At 36.2% G+C, this 19322-nt stretch overlaps 1 protein-coding gene across 1 annotated transcript in view; it reads left to right on the top strand.

The window, feature by feature from the left end:
• Positions 1–11110: 11110 nt before the first annotated feature.
• The window catches only part of LOC121960680 (cadherin-20-like), a 656497-nt gene continuing 648285 nt past the window's right edge, over positions 11111–19322 (top strand). The window contains exon 1 of the mRNA XM_042510489.1: positions 11111–11155. The gene's annotated coding sequence lies outside the window, so the exon portion shown is untranslated. The remainder of the gene's footprint in view (positions 11156–19322) is intronic.

The raw sequence follows: 19322 nt of genomic DNA, 5'->3' as shown, positions 1-19322 counted from the left end.
TCTGTGCCCGAAAAAGCAAATAATTTCCCACACAACATCTTCAAATACTGAGGAAAAGCCTTTCATTTGTTCCCTGCCCAGAGACGCTTATTAATCAACCGCAATATGAATTTGATTCTTTGTATATGTGTTTGTATAATCCTAACGAGTTATGCAAATAAAATAAAGTTTGAATTAATTTTAATGAGTGCGTAACAAAAGGGCCAGAGCTAATTAACTAAATTCCTTCTCTTTGAAAAATGGGTAACACTGACCCCCCGTTGAATATAAAACAAAGCCGAGAACATTAGAATATTCATTATAAAACATATTTATGTAACACTGTGAGGTTTCTGTGACCATGTGTCCCACGGGAGGAGGAGGCAGATTTGGAGGTGGAAATATGAAGTTTAAGCTTCAAAGCACAATAAGGTATATTGTATTAATTCATTCTGCTGCCTTCAGGGACTAGAGGAAGCGTAGAGGCATTATGTGCTTATATTTGCTCCATCTCTGCCTCACTTTCTGTCCCTGGTAATTTCCATTTTGAAGTGTAGGTGCAGCTGCAAAACTGTTCCCCCTGCAATGGCCAAAAATAGATTAACAAAGAAGAAATAATTTAGTCAAGTCAAGATTTTTATTTTTTTTTAACCAAGAAGTATTCTTGTTTCTTGTATCCTTGAGCACAGTAACAACACAGGACGCCACAGCAGCTTTAGAAGATGTATGGCGCCACAAGAGTACTATAGCATCAGGTATCGTCATTAAGGGGCACAACAGGATAGAGTTTCTAATAATGAATGCAAGGACACGGACAAGAGGAAAGCATTAACACTGTGAAGAAGAACCTTATAATAAAGGTGAGACCAGTGTCATGTTGTTAATAGCCACAATTATCCATCAACGAGCAAATGAGCCATCAACATTTACTGCGAGCTCTCAATCACACAAATCAGCCCTGATTGCCGTGCCACTATGGAACAAGCTCCCCACCACGTTCAGATCTGCTCTAACGCCAGCTAGCGTTTCTTTAATCTCCCCTGTCTGCCGTTTGCACATTAAGCGTAGTGCCAGTTCGAACAATCGCTGGAAGTTTCATCTCGACTACCGCGTCTGGCACGATCAGCGCGGTTCATTAGAGGAATGACTTGGCACGAATCATGTCATAAAATAGAACAACCGGACCATGAAAATAAAGAAAAAAAAGATTGTTGTGGTGCAGATGCATTGAATATTGTTAAGAGTAAGAAGTTTAAGAAGTGTTTCCAAATTTCAGCCAGTGTTTCACTCGTCTTTCAACACAATTATACATTAAAATGGTAGTGCAATATTAACATAGAACTGTGAAAAATTAAATTAGATATTGTTTGTTGTTGTTGTTTGGCTAGCAGGATGGTATTATATCCTGCAGAAATGCACACACAGCAGTTAGTATGATATTCTAGCAATAAGCTTCCCAAGAATGGTGTTACGTACTTAATGTAACGTTACAAGGTAAGTTTAGGCAAGTGAAGTTTTCCCCTAGCTTTTTTTCCTTTTTTTTAAATTTCTAAATCTACTTTTTTTGCAATTTGTGGAACATTTAATATTAAGTTGGTCATTGTCTTTTTTCCCATGTTTTTGAAAGAAATAACACCAATTTGCTTGGGGTCTAAAGGTGAAAAGCGTCTAAGAGTACTACAAGAAAAATGATGTCGCTCCAGGATTCAAAGTGTTAGCAATTTAAAACCTGAGCAAATTAGCTTGATTTGATAAAAGACACGGAAAAGGGCAATGAGGAACTTAACAATTAACCCCAAATAAGTAAAAAGTTACAAGACAATTACCTAAGAAATAGCAAAAAAAAAGCAAGAAAAAATGTTTGCAAAAGAAAAGAAAAGATAGCAAGAAAATAAAGAAGGAATAACACCATTTTAAAAAATAAATTTCAAAATAATTAGAAGTACATTTTTCCAGACATTCTCCATACAGTTTTTGGATAATTTTCCAATAATTCTGTCCCATTCTTTCTTTTTTCACCTTTGACAAATTTCTTGCATTTTGCACGCCATTTCTTGCTGGATGCCTAATTGCCTTTTTGCCCATGTTTCTGAAATAAATCAAATTAATTTACTCATGTTTCAGAGGTTGTGAGAGGCATCTGAATGCAGCACAAGAAAACTGATGTCAATCCAGGTTTCAAACATTTAAAGACGTACTCTATGCGCGCCGTAATTCTAAATGAATCAAAAACAAACAAAAATATGTATATGTTTTTATTTGATCGTTTCAATGTGGAAATTCAGAGCTCAGTGCTGCTCATTCTTTATGTTCTTGATTAAGAGATCCTCCGTACCTCATCAGCATGCACAGTTAGACCCTTTTGCTTCCTGCTGTGTGGTTGATTCTATTTCGGTGAGCACTCAAAAGATGATAAGCATATGAAACATAATATACTGCTTTTAATGTATCGGATTTCATGTGCATGAAACTGAAAGTCAGTTCTCTAACATACACTCGAACCAGCTCATGCAACAGGGATTTCTTCAGTGAAATGTTAATGAAGACATGCATTAAAAAATGAACGATCCAAACTCTGTGAATGTAAATGAATCTAACATGCGATAACTAATGGGCTCTCCATGCGAGAGATGATTGGATTCTGACATCTAGTATTTGGTAAGCTTTGTTTACCCTTTCAATACGCGTAGGAGCTTGCTGATCTCCATACTTCCCACGCCATCTGTCTATCCTCTGATTCTTTGGGCTAAGAAAACCAGAGATGTTCTTCTCAGTCTCATGGTGGAGCAGTTCAGGTCCCCTTTGCCAGAGATTTCCATTTGCATCTCATATCAAAGTACAGATCACTCTCTTGTTTATGAGCCAGAGTTTTACATCAAAATAACAGCGTAATCTTCCGGGTATACTGGAGTGAATGTACACCTTGAAGTTCACAATGATAATTAGAGACCCTGTATATCATTTACTGTAATATTTAACTGATGGTATTGTCCAGAGTAATCGTGGTGCTGGGCAGCTTCCAAGTTTATTTTTCTCTAGCTGAGCGTGGAGCGCTGCTGCTGAAAAAAGAGCATTTGTGCTCAGTGAATGGAAACTGGATGAATTATGGGTAAAACAAAAACATCATAAAACTTGATCTAGAGAACAAAAAAAATATATGTAGCTGTACACCGTGCAATATTTATTTTCAGCACACCATAATCATTTAATTTAATTTAATCCCATGCGAATGGTAATTTATAAAGTAAAAATTGCAGGGCAAATGACCGACCATATTTTGGCAAACACAAACAGTCATGGGATAATATTAGTCCCGTGTAAATCAGCTTCTCTGGGATTTGCTGGTGATTTGGGGTTGCTTGGCTGTTTTTGGTTTGTTTGTTTGTTTTCCTCTGTCAGGTAATACCTCAGTCTTACTTTACCTGGACTCAGCGTTCTGCGAATGCTCCGAGGCGCCACACTGGCCTCCCTCAGTGGTTAGGGATCAGGACTGTTCTTTATATATGAGGGGTCCAGAGTCCAGGACAAATTTCCCCCCTGGGGGACAATAAAGTATATCGTATTGTATCGTATCACAAGAATTTTAACATGAATCCAACCTTAGTCCCTAGTGTCAAAGTCATGTACTTTATGCACAAAAAAAACAAACTTGTCAACTTAAAATGATGTTACTTTTGTACATAATCCAGGCAGCAATTGCATTTCTTGTGAAAACATAACTGGGAAAACAAATTATTATTACATAAACATCATTGCAAACAGGGTTGCTATTTCCATTTACTTCCAATGCTAAACATACTGGGCACCATCATCTCCTCTCATCCCTCTTTCATTCTCCATAAAGCAGCGCCATACATCTGTGTTATACAACCGATAAATAGAGCAAATTAAAGTCCCTCTCTGGCTATGAAGACGGGGGAAAATGGCAGCATGACATAACGCTTTAACAATGGCTAAAATTACATTGTTTATCATTCAGTAGGAGTAAAAGCTTTTGAGCAGGAGGCTGTGACGTCGTTAAGACATACTGTGCGTCTACGCTGCATAATTCTCTGGACTCATCTCATGTTTTTGACCCTCTGTGCAATCATGTAATTGCTCAATGTTCCCAAGCCTGGCTGTACATTCACATCCCTTCTCCGTATTACTCCATATAGTATTTCACACTGAATAGTATTAATGGAAACCTGCTGCGACGACCTTTTGTAAAAGGTAGCTGTTATGTGTTCATTTTTTACTTCACTCATGCACCACAATCACTCCATCGCACAGAGACCTCCACCAGCTCCCTGCATTTCACAGACTCACCTACAAAGTCGTGCTCCTCACCTACGAGGCGCCGCATGCCTCCACTCCTGGCTAAATCTCAAAACTCATCTCTCACAGCTGCCCCTCTCGCTCTCTCCATCCACTCGCTCTGGACCTCTGGATATTTCTTTACATGAGGCTCTTTGCTTCCACGCTACCTCCCACAGTCACAGCCACAAGCAATGTTGCTTCTTCAAGCCTTGCATTTCTGCAGAAAGAACTGACGTGATTGTATTGTTTATGTGTATCTGCAATGTTTTTCGGTAGTATTTGTCAGTTTTTCTGATATTTCAATGCTCTGCAGAGCTTGAGGTGTTGAGAGAATGCAAAAATGCAATATCTGTAAATGCACATATGTGCATGCAAGTGCACAGATGATGGAAATAATTTATTCCTCTATAGATTTTTACAAAACTCAGTGGTGTTTTGTTTATATATTTTTTTATTATAGTGAAGAAAAAAAAGACTAAAACTATCAATGTTTTAGTCCATCTCTCAATATTTTCTGACTGTGGTATCACAAAGATTTATATAGAAAAATCATGAAAAATAGGTCACAACTAAATAGTTTCACTTTTTAAAACGGCTCAGTAGTTTCCTAAAACAGCTGGTCACTGTAGTTTTAAGAAAACATCACTCACTCTGGAGTAAATTGTTAATTTATTAGGGACTATTTGCAGCCATGGATGAATACACATTTGGTGTGCTTGTGAGCATTTCTGGCAGCAGGACAGTTTTTGTAAGTTTTAGTCAGTGGTTTAGTGATTGAGTCAGTTGTGTTTTAATGTTTTGACACCAAAAGATGGCTCACGTGGCTTTTTTTTAGCTACAAATCTGTGCAAGCATTATTAATTCACATTCGGCAGGTGTCCATTTAACCTCAAATGTGTGAATTGAAATTGTTAATATAAAACACATCCAATGAAAACATGTCAATTTTGAAAAAAAATAATTTATCCCCCAAAAAATTTTACGCTCACAAAAGGTGATATTTCAGGTGATTTGAAAAAGGCATATTTTGCAAAACTGCATTGGAAACAGTTTTTTGGCTTTTCTAGGTCACATGATGCTATGGCTATGAGCTTGTCAGTAGGAACTGGCTCCCATGATGCAGCAGGAGCTACAAGACCTGTTATTGCATCACATAACTCCTCAAAAGTTGAGCGGATCATCTGGAAGTTTTAAATCCACAATTCCTCTGTGTAATCATGGACTAAAACCTCCCCGAAATCTCTCATACGTGGCCGCTCCCACGTATAAGGGGCTCGCCTTTCCATTATGGCTCCATAACACACCTACGTGGCCTTCGATGGGAAATAATGACGGCTAGTGCGGTGGCTGCAATAGAAATAAAGCTGATCGTGTTTTGAACTTCTATCACCGTGCTTCTTGGCTTGTTGTCACGAGAAGAGAAGCCACATAAATAATAAAAACGCAGACATCTCCTAAATGTGTTTTATCAACATTTTGAAAATATTGCCTAAGTTTGGCACAGATCTGTAACAGAAACCCACCTGTTGTTGGGGTTGGTCTCAAATTTTTCAATAATACAAATGTAGATATACATATTTTGCAGATTTACAAATAACATTAACATACTATTCTTTTTCAGATCAATCATGATAAAAAACTATTTTATTTATTGTTTACTAAAAAAGAAAATACATGCTTCATAATAGCATGTACTGAGAGTCATTTCTTTATATTTAAAACATATAAATATATAATCCCTAATGATACCAATCCATACTTCTCTGTCAAATTATGAAAAAAGAATTAACTAAAGCTTCTTCATCACAAGCACACAGTTTTGATGCTAAAATACTTTTTTTTTTTCTTTCCACGCATAAATAGGCACCTTTACCATGGATACAAAAACATAAATTAAACCATTTAATTAAACCAAATTTCATAAAATGTAATAAAAGGGCATGCACCCAAAACCTCCTTGGAACCCACTGAAATAAGTTCACACAAAAAAATATTCTCTCCAGCAGCCATGGCTGCACCAATATTCCTTGTAAGAGAAAAAGATAAGGAAGCTCAATGTTGTCCTCACTCTGTCATATCTGATGGATCTGTGGCTGTGCAGAAAGTTTTGCCCTAGTTTTGAAGTGAGGAGGTCCGGGGGTGAGGAGGAAAGGTTTGCCTCAGGCGTCTGCAGCTGTGTGATGGTCTGTTACTGGGAGTTTTTCCCAACCCACCGGGACGAAAACAACTCTCTGGTCAGTCTTAATCTCTGACCCACCTGGATGGGAGAAATCTGCTCAGAAGCTTTATTATTTATATGCAGGAGACGCACCAGATATATATCTCTCTGAAATCTCTCATCCAACAATCCCCTACGATCGGTGTCCTCCTTGTTTTTATGTCGAGCAGACTAGCAATTAATATGTGTTGCTCTCCAGCATGACTCAGGGATGATATTTATTGGAAGATCGATGCTTGTTTTCTTCAGTATTGTTCCAATTTCCTTTTGACTCACGGAGGCACTCAAACCGGCATAGACGGGCATTAAACCTGATGTCCTCACACATTATTTTCTGCTAAAAACGACAGCCTTGTGTTTTGAATGAGCACTCTTCCCAGGGTCTGCTCGGGTTTTTACACATGGCAAACGCCTTGACACACACTGTACTTGGTAGGGGTGATGTGCCAGATGGATTTCTATTCACAATTGGTGCTACAAAGTTTGGATCTTTTTAAGAGCCTTTTTTTTATTATTTTTTGGCGGTGGTGAAAGAAATCTTTTCTCGAAAGCTATTCCACAATACACTTTGGCACCAAATGTACCAAAACACATCTGTGAAGCCATCGCTCGGAGCAATATTTGCTCCAGTTTTATTTATTTTTCCACTCGTAAAAACATCACAGGTTATCACAAGATGTGACACTTTTCCAAAGCTAAGGAGCGTTCCCATTTTTTTTCTGTCACCATAATTGTCCTCACAGCAGCCCCATACATATTTGTAGAAATTGGATGGTTCTAGTATTTTTAGGTGTTTCTATAGTATTTAAGGGTTTTTCTAGAGTTTCTATGACATTTCTGTGATTTTAGGTCATCGTAAATTATATCGGTATGATTCTTTTTCACCGCTTCTGAGATGTTTTCAAGTTCTGTTCTTAGATTTTAAGACATTTCTAGGATTTATGGGCATTTATAGAAATTAATGGCATTTATAGGTATTCAGGACATTTTTAGGATTTTAGGACATTTCTATGTTTTTAAGGGCATTTCTGGGATTTTAGGTCATTTCTAAGGATTAAAGGGAATTCAATGTCTTTAGGACATTTCTACAATTTTACATTTCTAGGATTTAAGGGCTATTAGGTTTTTAGGATATTATAAATTATACCTCGAAATTCACCACTTCTGAGATGGTTTGATGTTCTGAAATAGTAGATATGCTTGAAAATAATGCAAGTACAGGTAACAATACCAATCCATGATCACAAATTGATACACACAAACATATTTAAGGCATTATAACAGTAAATTGCTTGATTTTTTTTCTGCCTGTTTTACCACCATAAACAGCCATCTCAGCTTGCGGAGGCCTGTATTTTTTTTCTTATGGGCTCTGTTAAAACCATAAACCCTATTTTTGTTAAATAAATGCCATGCCTATATCAGGACATAAGACCGGCTTATCTAAAAAAGAAACTTTCTTTTTTTGTTGGCTCTTGGATCCTTTAAGGAGTCTTTTTTTGGTTTAAAGAAATCTTTGCTATTTCACAATACTCCTTGGCCCCAGATGTACCAAAACACATCTGTGAAACCATTGCTCGGAGCAATATTTGCTCCAGTTTTATTTATTTTACACGTACAAAAACATCACAGGTTATAACAAGCCATGACACTTTTCTAAAGCTAAGGAATGTTCCCTGTTTTTTTTTTTCAATCCCCATAATTGCCGTAAACACTTGAAAATGAGAAACAATCACACAATCTCCATTATTGAGCAAAATGTCGTTGATTTTTAAGTGCTCCCATGTGGACAATTTATTATTTGAAACTGAACATCCACTTAACACTAGCGCACGGCGTTTAAGGCAGCTTTTAAGAGCTCTACTTGTGAACCCTCAGAAACAGGTAGTGGGTGTTGTGACACACTTTAACTGCGCAACAACAACACGTTTGTTCACCCACCTTTAATATTTATAACATGAAATAACTGCATGTCGAACACTTACCAGAACATCCCCAGTTTATTCCTTTCATATTTATTTTCAGTGTCATATTCCACCCATAAAAACAACCGGGGAGACAAGTTTCTCTGGGATCCATTAATAATGCATTATCACTCAGCAAACTGTGGGGAGATGTAATGTACCTTGACCAATTTTTTTTCCAAAGCTTATTTAATTGTTAAATATTTAAGATGCATATCCTCCTAACATAAGGTTGTGTCACTGAACTGACGTACATCTAGTTGAAAGCTTATTGCCCTTGTGAGGCGCCGCTAGTTCGACAGTGCTGTCGCTGTGACAGTGCTTCGCTTTGCAGTCTGCTCGAGCATCTGCCAGCGTATTTGATGGCACATCAGAGGACACAGTAAACATTGACAGAAACATCTATCTTCCCAGCAACCTGTTTTTATGGATTTATCCCAGTTTAGATGTGAGCTGTCGTGAATATAACAGCGCGGTGATCATTAGCAGCTGAGGCAGGTGAGGGTGCCACATAAGAACGCCGGTATATTTTGTATTCTGATCGCCGTGTCCACTCCACGAAAATAGGGCCCCATTAGTTGAATTAACTCCCACTCTGATTATGATGACAACGTGGCAATATATTAACAATATGAATACTTGATGCACAATTACATCGGGCCTTTGCAACTGTTACTCCTTAACCACCGGTTGGCCTCAGTGTCAACTGTGAAGTAATTTTGTATGATTTATCTCACCTTTAAGCATCCTCACAGTGATATGTTATCATTTAAACAATCTGAGCAGGCAGGTAGTTTATTTGAGTTTAATACAACTTTTTTTAAGGAATAATTACACCGCTTAGTTATGACTAATGCCATAATATATGTAGCTGCTGTTGTAATAGACAGATTAAAGGCATTAATGTTAAATTATCAAACAACAGGAAGCTGCAGATTTGGAACTTTATATTATAAATAAGAAATTTAACAGCTTAAGTCAGGGATGCTCAAATTGCTTTGCCTTAGGGGGGACTTTTGCAAAATGACAGGAGGCCAGGGGCCAGTCGCAGCAGCCCTTGTTTCTAGGTGTGTCTCGAACTTTGGGACATTTCTAGGTTTTTAATACATTTCTCTGATTTCAGATTTTGCCTGTGGGCCGTAAGTTGAGTATCACTGCCTTAACCTCTAGTCGGCCTCCATGTTAACTGTACAGTAATTTAACATGTTTCATCTCATCTTTAAGTGTCCTCACAGTGATACATAATCATTTACTTAAACTTAGTCTGAGCAGGTGTGTAGTTTAATTCTTGTTTTACTAAAATGTTCTTATTTAAAATAGAAAAGTTACACAGTTTAGCAATTGCTAATACTATTTTATTAATGGCTGCTGTTACAACAGATCTATCAAAGTCATTAACACTGAATTTTTTAACAACAGGAGGCTGAAGTTTTAGCACCTTAAATTAGAAACAATTTACTTTACAAATTAAGTGCTTAATAAGGAGCAGAGAATATAGCACATTGACACTGACAAAGGTTTGTTACAGGCCTATGTGTGAATAAGAGTTAAAAAGGTATGTTTCAACCTCAATCCATTTTTGTATTTATTTTTTACACAAATGCATTCATAGAATAGGTATAGGAAAGTTTTAGTGCCAGTATCACAGAATAAACAGGCTTTAGAGATATAATTTCTACATTTTTTTAACCATGACTTGTATGTCAGCAAAATTTTAAATCTGGTTTTATGAACTGCTTAGACTGCTACCTCTCTGTCGTTTATTTATTAACACAGTTGATTTATAACTGTGTTCTTATTTATTTCATTTTATTTTTCTTTATAGCATAATCTTATTACTTTGCCCTTTTCTGCTTATGTTCTGCCCCAGACTGAGTTGCTGTGGATAATTTCGTTGTGTGTTTACATGTTATGACAATAGAGTCTGATTCTGATCTAAAAATAGTTTGTTGGGTAAATTAAGTTTATAATTTTAAATTATGTAAAGAAACCAATTATTGAAAATGTATTTATTTATTTATTATTTATTTATTTATTCATGCAAACATTTTATTTTATTTTATTTTAATTTAACATGTTAAAGACACTTTGACCTTTGCTGCTCGCGGCGTGATCTGATTGGTTGTTTCGGAAGTGGGCGGGACCAAGTTTGTGTGACCGACACGTACTTGCGCATAGTCCACATTGAGGCAAACGGTTTGTAGTCAGCTGGTGTCACATCGTTTCGGTTAAAATTCAGTAAATTTGTGAGTTTTTGTGCGTTGAAGCTACTTAGCTGAGTGGGTTATGGACTGATTAACTTTTGTTATCGAGAAAAAAAACCCAAAAAAACAACAACGTGGAAGTTAGGAAGACGTTTGCAGCAGCCGCGGACACCGGCTAATTCCTGGAGAGAGAGCTAGCTCCTTGGACATTATCGCAAACACGGAAATTTTGGAGACCGAAGAGGAGGCGGACGGCGTGGAAAAGGAGGTTACGTTTGTTTCCGTGGACTTTTATTATTTCGTGGAGGACTCGGACAGCTATTATTTGGCCGGAAAGGAGAGTGGAGTTAGCTTGAACTGCCGTTAGCGTCTCTGGTTGCAACCTGGAGGTGTTCCCATTAACGAGCCACGGAAACCTTGTGTGGATTTAAGGAAAATGGGTTGAGGGTTTTCCAACAAATAGATGCTGCAAACCACAACACCTGTGACCGGTGAGTACACCTGTCTCTGTTGACATGCGGGTTTAAATGACGTGTTATTGTTTGTTGTATATTGGTTATACTGTCAGCATTTAGTCGGTGTTCAGTGTTTTAAGTTTAAAGGCGGATTTTTGCTTCTGAGTGAAAGTTAAAAACCAGGCGGTGAATTGTGTTTTATCAAGCAACATTACATAAAAGGATGTGCTTTAATGTTTAATAACATTGCAGTGTCTTACCTTTCTGTTTGTAATCATTTTCAAAGATAAATACACCTACCAATCCCAATACACCAGAGTGACACCACACCAATGTAAAAAAAAAACAAGCAAAACACTTTAAGACTTTGTTAAACAAATTGCTTCTCCAAAAGTAAATAGTAATATAGCAAACATAAAGTGCCAACAAAGTTACAAATTAAAATAAATAACAGTTGCATCAATTTATTTGTAAAACTAGAAAGATGAGACACTACGCTCTGGGGTTTCAGGACTGAATTGCATGTATAAGTGAAAATTCAGTTCACTTCTTTATTTAAATACAAATCTCAGGTTTTCAGTTATTCCTGGTTTTATTTATTTTGTTATTTACTAACAGTGTCACTTCATTTTGCACTGCTGGACCAGAGTCACAAGTTTTGTTCTTTTCATGTGTCAACATGTACAGAATGACGATAAAATGTTCGGCTTTCTGGCAGTTTGGCTTTTTGCCATTTTCTGGTTGTTTTACATGGGAAAGATGCCACACATCATGGATAACTTACAGTCTGTGTGTGTGAGAGACTATGCACTTTGTTGTGTGTTGTAAAATTCTGTGAAACTGACACCTCAGTGCTGAATGAATACATAATTACTGCTTTTTGCCTTTTGAGGGGTATTTTTTCTTCTTAAGTCACAGATTTTTTGATGCATTGTAGATGAATTGTTTTGTAATATATTTATTATTGTAGAATTGCCATGTTGTGATAAAATCAGTATCATGATAGTATCATATTGTGAGTTTACCTTGTGATTTTTATACTCCTTTTCTGGCTGTATTGTATGCTTGGCTGGAGCTGTGTGTTTCTGTTTCCACAGTAATGTGAGATGGCTCTGCTGTCTTTAACTATGGACAGTGCTACAGTCATTTTTGCTCACAATTACAGCATTTGTAAATCCACATATACTTGCTGTGGTGACCATGATTTGAATTGTTTGTGCTTAGTTGTGTATGCTTTGGATTTATTCCTTATATTTCAATTATGCCTGATAGCACAGAGTCAGTGAATATCTTTTTTTATGTGGTTGTATTATTTGTTATTTTTTGTTGCATAATATTTGATGAGCAGCCACAATGCAGTACCCCATAAGTCCCTCACTTACACCTCTCAGGCACTGACCCTAGATCTACATACTCAGATTTGTAACTGTAGCGACAAATGACATTATTTCTAGAGTTGTGTTGATATCTAGTTTTGCCGCTTTGGTCTGATGTATTAAACTAGTTTGGTTAATGCAAACTGGCTGAATTGCCATTTAGCTTTATTATCCAGCTTTGTATACATTACTTTTAGCTCACTACTCCAATATAGCTGTAGTGTAGACTTCTGTGTTTGCCTCCTAAGGTTAGTAGATGTCACACACTCTCTATTGCAACACAAACTTTACAGGTGTAAATTCTATTTTATTTAATTTTGTTGTATTTTTTATATGGGTTTTTAAGTACTCCACAAAAAAAGATACTTTTATCTTTACTCTACAAATTGTCCACATAGACTAGCCAACCCCCTTGCATCTTCAGAAGTACCCAAGTACCCTGACTGGGGAATCACCGATTCACCCCATTAAAACTATGTCTTCTTTCAGTGAGTTATCACTTAACTTTTGGACTGCATTTGAATTTCTTCCTTATTTTGCTCACTATTTTGAGCATGTTGGCCTCCAAGACAAGCAAACAGCATCAGCAGACAGGATGTACTCACAAATCAAGATGAGCTACCAGGACAGAAGGATAACAGCTTGTAGTGGGTGAAGCAACCTGCAGTCCAGCATTAGCTAACAGGCCACAAATATCTTGTAACAATAGCAGGGTTCAGCTACCAGCTTTCTGCAGTGTAAGCAGTTGGTGCAGCTACTACGAAGCTTAAATGAAGTGTCATAAACTGTCTCTTCTGTTTGTTAAATTGCTACAAAAAAGATTTCTTTTACTCCTTAGGAATACGAGAACGCTTAAAAGCCAGCAAAGATTGCAGCTCCAGTTGCTCATATCTGGATTTATTGCATAAATACACTTTGCTATATTGTGTAATGAACATGTCATTGGGCTTTTATTTAGCCTTCAGTTTCCTACTTTGTGTTTATATTGTGGTCATATATTTTTTCCGTGCCCCCATTCCGCCATCTTTTTTTTAAATGCCTCCTTTAACGTGCACCAGTTAAGTCACTTCAAGCTTTGCTCGAATCGAAGCAGCATCCCAAATAGTTACGCTAACTGCTCTCTGTGTCTCTCCGCTGCATAATGTGTCCTTTTATGGACAGCTACAGTCATGACAAATGTTGAGTCCCAAAACACAAAAAGGCCAAAGATGAAGGATATAAAGAATTTTATGTGCACGCCACAAAACTTCACAGATGTATCAGGGGATTAAATTTACTCACTCTTAAGGTCCTAAAGTCAAATCGAGGACACACCCACATGCTGGTGCACAGTATGTGACAGTGTAGACTCAAACACTAATGGACCAGACACCCCGAGGCTGTATGTGAGTGTGTGTACTGTACAGTGTCCGCGTGTATGGGAATATACTGTATGTATGTATGTGTGTGTGTGTGTGTGTGTTAGCAGGAGCTAAATGGGTTTTGCCTCCATTGGCCCACATTCGTGACTATAACAAAGCATTTTGCCTTTTCCCGAGGGGTATTACATACCACAACGACGTCAGGGAGAGACACCCGAGAGTGCTCACTGTTTATTGAGTGAACTGACTTGGTTACCAATTTTCATTTTGAGGTGGACATTATATTAAATATAAGATCTGAATAACTTTATAGTCAGTATTGTTTGGCATCTTCCTGCCACTCTTAAAAACACATTGTTTTAATCAGTAACACAATACATTTCCCTCAGAGGCATGCAGCGAAATTCAAGATCAATTCCTTTAGTCTTCTCACACACACACACACACACACACACACACATACATACAGATTTGATACAAAAAACATGAACACACAGAAATGCACACACAAAGAGAAAAGATAATCTATGTAAGCGGTTTCTGCCTCAGTTGACTTAGGTCACAGGGTTATCTGGCACTTCTGAAAAACTGCATTATTTTACATTCTAATATTGTCATAACTGTTGTGTCGAACTGTCAAGTCTACTTGGTGACAGCAGACTTGGTGAAGGTTTACCTACAGATCCATGATGCAAGATGAGCTATTTTGCAACCTTCATGTTACTTCTTAAGTCAACTAACCAAAGTTTTAAGTAAATAATTAATTAAAAATTGCTCAAATATTTTAGATAATTGAATTATTAAAAATGCACCAAACCTTTTAAGTAAATATTAATTAAAAATAACCGATTTTTTTAGGTAAATATTTTTTCTAAAAATTTACCAAATGTTTTAAGAAAATATTAATTAAAAATATATCAAATGTTTTAAGTAAATTTTAAGTAATAATTTACCAAATGTTTTAGGTAAATACTTTTTAAAAAATTTACCAAATGTTTTAAGTACATTTTAAGTAATTATTTACATAAATGTGCCAAATGCTTTAAGTAAATGTTAATTAAAATTTACTAAATCTATTAAATAAATAATTAAAAATGTACCAAATGTTTTAAGTAAATGATTAATTAAAAATTACAATTTGTTCATACTTAAAAGTTTACACTTGACTTCTTTTACGTTTAATTACACCATACTTAAAAATACTGTTTAAATGTCTGTTACTATAATTTTTTGGCCGTGTCCTTTAAGTTGTTTGTCGCCTTCTCCTCATGTTTTTGAAAGAAATCACAGCAATTTGCCCAGGTTTAAAGGTTTAGTAGGCCAAATAATACTAAGAACTGGGCAATTAAATAGTTGCTGTACTTACAATAAAAAAAAGTTCTCTCACTCTACAGCAGGAAACTGCAATTCAAAATAAAAGCTTGCTGCGGGAAATTCACTGTACTCAAAATAAAGTGTGCTTTTTACAGACCATTTAGAATGGACTCGCGACCCACTTTTGGACTGCGACCCACCAGTTGGGAACCACTCCTTTAATCTCAACAAGGCTTGGCCAAATTAAATAAGTACATTTTGTAATAGAGCATGAGTGGAGCTGGACCCATATAACCCTAAACCAGTTATTTCAGTGATGTCATCCCATTGTTGTTTCCAGGTTGTTTTCGGTTAACTATCAGACGTTGATGAATACCAAATGGAAGACATCGGTTGAGATCATGCCGCAGTGTCTGGTGTATTGTTTTCTTTGCGGGTTGTAATGACAGCGCTTGTCTTCAGATCCCCGGATGTGTCGTTCTCGTCACATACAGTAATTCTTCAGGGTTTTCTTCAGCTGTCACTTTGTATTAAGTAGCCTCCAAAGAGCTGCTGTGACCTTTGATTCCTTCTTTTCTTTACAGTCTGTCTGTTCATTTGTGTTTGCTCATGCTATTATAACAGATACCATTGTAAAAAAAAGTTATTGATTGATAAAGATATGTTTTTTTAATAAAAAAAAAGAAAATTTAATAGATTTATTTATTTTTCGAGGGAATAGAGCAGTTGCTAAAATAACAGCCTGAAGTGTCTATAAAATGTGAATACAGTGATTAAAAGATACCATAGCAAAATTGATTAGCTGTATGTTGAATTTTTTTAATTACTTATAATTATATACTCCCAATTCATTTAAATCAACTGGTCGTAAAGTTAAGATGGAAAAGTGCATGCGCTTGGTAGCAGTCAAATAATTGTGCATTATTATGGGACAAATGACAAAATAAGAGAGGAACATATTACAGTTAACATTTTTTAATATCAAAATACTAAAAAACATGAACCAATTTGGATGTTCATTATCAGTTGGAACTAGCAGTTGTCTTTGTACTACAGTGAGTCAATTTATTTTTCTTACCAAAAACATATCTTTGCAGAGTGTAAAACCTTGAATTCCCCTTCCAAGGCTGAGGTATATTTATATTTAAAAAAAAGATAAATAAAGGAAAAAAAAAGAATTTGTTGCAGCCAAAGGGGGAAACAAAACAAGGTTATTGTCCTGAATTAATAATTTAATAATGATAATAATAATTTATTTTAAGTTAAAAAGAAAATATGATTTTTTTTAAGTTACTGTTTACCTGTAATCCATCAGAAGATGTTTTTTTTTAAAATTGCATTTTAAGAAATCATTACATATTATTATTGGTATTACAGAACATGAGAAAAAAATATTAAAAAGATAAAGAAAAATATTAGAAAGGAAAAGAAAACATAGCTATTATAACTGATTACATATCAGTTTATGATAAAATTGACTTTTAACTGATAATTTTAGTCAAAGGATAGGATAGGCATGCCTTGGCATATCTTCACACACACATTCTTGTGTAAACCAATGTGAGAAACACATCAACACAATATCATATTGTTTTCTAGTTATCACCTCTAACAAGAGAATTATTGTAAATATTTTGTGTTTCATACCTCACTCCTTTTCCCCATCTTTCTTCAAATGTATGAACTCGATAGTTATACTTTTCAATCCAAATATATTGTTTACAATTTTCTACTATTTCGAGGTAACTGGAAAATGTATTATACAGTATTGTGTCATTAGGAAACGTTATACTACCACAGTAAAGGACAAGAACAGGCAACACAAGAATGCAATTTATTTTTTTGTTATTTTTAATCAGATGTACTTGTAGCCCTTTTGCTTGACAGCAAGTCATTTTGACGTGGTAACAGTTGCTGTAAAGAGTTTTAAATCATCCATTTCGCTTGTCAAACTTCTGCTGTATTTTATTCTGCAGAATATAAAAAGACAAAGGTGGTGCTGGCAAAAAGGAGTCCAAATATAAATACAAAGCAATTAGGAGATGCCATTAATTAATATAGTGAGAGAAACAAATGTGCTGTGTGCTTATGAAAACAAGCGTCTCATTTGAGGCTAAACTTCAAACCAAAAAAAGATGCATCTGTATAAGCAGCCAAAACATTTTAGTGTCCTTGTCAGAGATAAAACAGATGTACATTTTACAGCCACTCAGATCTGGAGGGTAAAGTAGTTCTTCACAGACCCATGTTCTCTTGCACAGATGAACTCCTTTATGATATAGTGCACTGTTTTTTCCCTTACATTTTGTTTTCCATTCAGTTTTTCTAAGCCTCTAGCATAAGTTGGCTTGAAAGGGTCTTATATCTCAACCTTGAAAGCAGGAAAAAGAAGGAAAAAACATAAAAGGGACCTGATCGATTCTGTCGCGATAAATGTACGAAGAAGCGTAATGATCTTAGGTAACAAAACTCATAATGGTTAATGATTGCAAGAAAGAGAGTGTCGTCCGAAAGCACAGACTTTTGTTTCTCAGTTTCTTTCTGTGTTTTCTTGCTGTTTATAATGTAATCTATGGCAACAAAAGAGGAGGCAGATGTACAGTATTTCGACCTTGATCTCTCACCCTGGAACGCACCTCGAACACCCGATTGTGTAACATGTGTGAGTTATAGAAGCGATGAGTCCTGCAGCCCTTCTGGTGGGTTTGGCTCATGAATTCGGGGCTCTGAGAGAGGAGGAGATGGTGCAGAGCACATCAGAGAGGCAGTCTGTCAGAATACCATTTCACTCCATGAATCAGACAATGTGGTGGGGAAAGGAGAGAATGAGAGAAAGAAAAGTGGGATGTAATTGATGGTGTAAAAAACCTATGATGGGGTGAGCATAAAACAGGGCCGAGAGAAAACGTCGCTGTCATGGATCACAGGTGGAGGAAATGAAGTCGTAACACTGCCAGATACGCCCATTACCATACAAGTAGTTCCACATCCCACTTGAAAAACTCCCCAGTCTTAATGCAGTGCACTGCTGCTGTCCACCAAAAACCTTATATGCTGATTTTTATATTTAAATTTTCAGCAAATGTCATGCTTCTCTGGGGATTGAGATAAAATTTGTCTTTTTCTGTATCAGTCACACCCATTCAAAATCCATTGGATAAACTCAAAAACGCATGATTGTCAAGCTGATAGCGAGGCTTATTTTTCTTAGATGGTTTTTACTGCATAGCAGCAAAATGCAGAGAGCAAATCCTGCACATACTGCACTCACCATTGTCTCTCGGGACTGTATCATTTTGACAGGTTTTCGCTAATTCATTCGGTTTAAAACAATCAAGGCAGTAATTATAATATATATTGGGGAGGCAAATCCCTGCAATGCTGTCCGAATTAATCATAAGAAAATGTGGATAGAGCAGAGCCCCATGTGCAGAGGCTGTGTCTTTGCCGCAGCGGCCGCAGGTTCGAGTCCGGCCTGGACCCCCTCTCTGTCTTCCCCTCTCTCTCTACCCATTTCACGCTCACACTGTCCTATTGATTAAAGGCAATAAAACCCCCCAAAAATAATCCATTTTAAAAAAAAGAAAAGAAAATGTAATCATTATCATAAATACCCTAGATTCCCTGGCAGATTTGATTTCTACAAGGGGTTTATTAGTGCTATGGTAGATAAAAATAAAGGTAAAACAAAAAATATGGAGCCAGAAGAGGGTGGTTATATTCTGATTTTATTTGTTATTATTTTTAGATTAAAGATAAAAAGTTGCCAAAAAAAGTATATTTTATGACAAATGTTTTTTTTTTCCTGTTATCACAAATTCATGAATATAATCTCAGAGAATATCCAAGTCTTTAATCTTGGAAATTTACATCTTTAATTTTGGAAATTCTGAGGTTTTATTGGAATAATACCCTCCTTCTCTAGCTCTTTTCCACAAAAAAACCTGGATATTCTATGATCTTTAAATTAAAAAAAGTTAAAAAATATGAAATGTGTCTATTTTTTGCAAATTATAATCACAGAGCATATCCAAGTATTTAATCTTTGAAATGTACAACTATAATTTAGGAAACTCTGAGGTTTTTATAATCAAAATATTACTCTGCTTCCCTGACTCTTTATTTATGTTTAACTCAGTATTGCCGTAATAC

This window comes from Plectropomus leopardus, chromosome 21, assembly GCF_008729295.1.
Source record: "Plectropomus leopardus isolate mb chromosome 21, YSFRI_Pleo_2.0, whole genome shotgun sequence".
NCBI lineage: Eukaryota > Metazoa > Chordata > Actinopteri > Perciformes > Serranidae > Plectropomus > Plectropomus leopardus.
The sequence above is the reverse complement of the archived record's forward strand: the minus strand, read 5'-3'. Positions and strand labels throughout refer to the sequence as shown.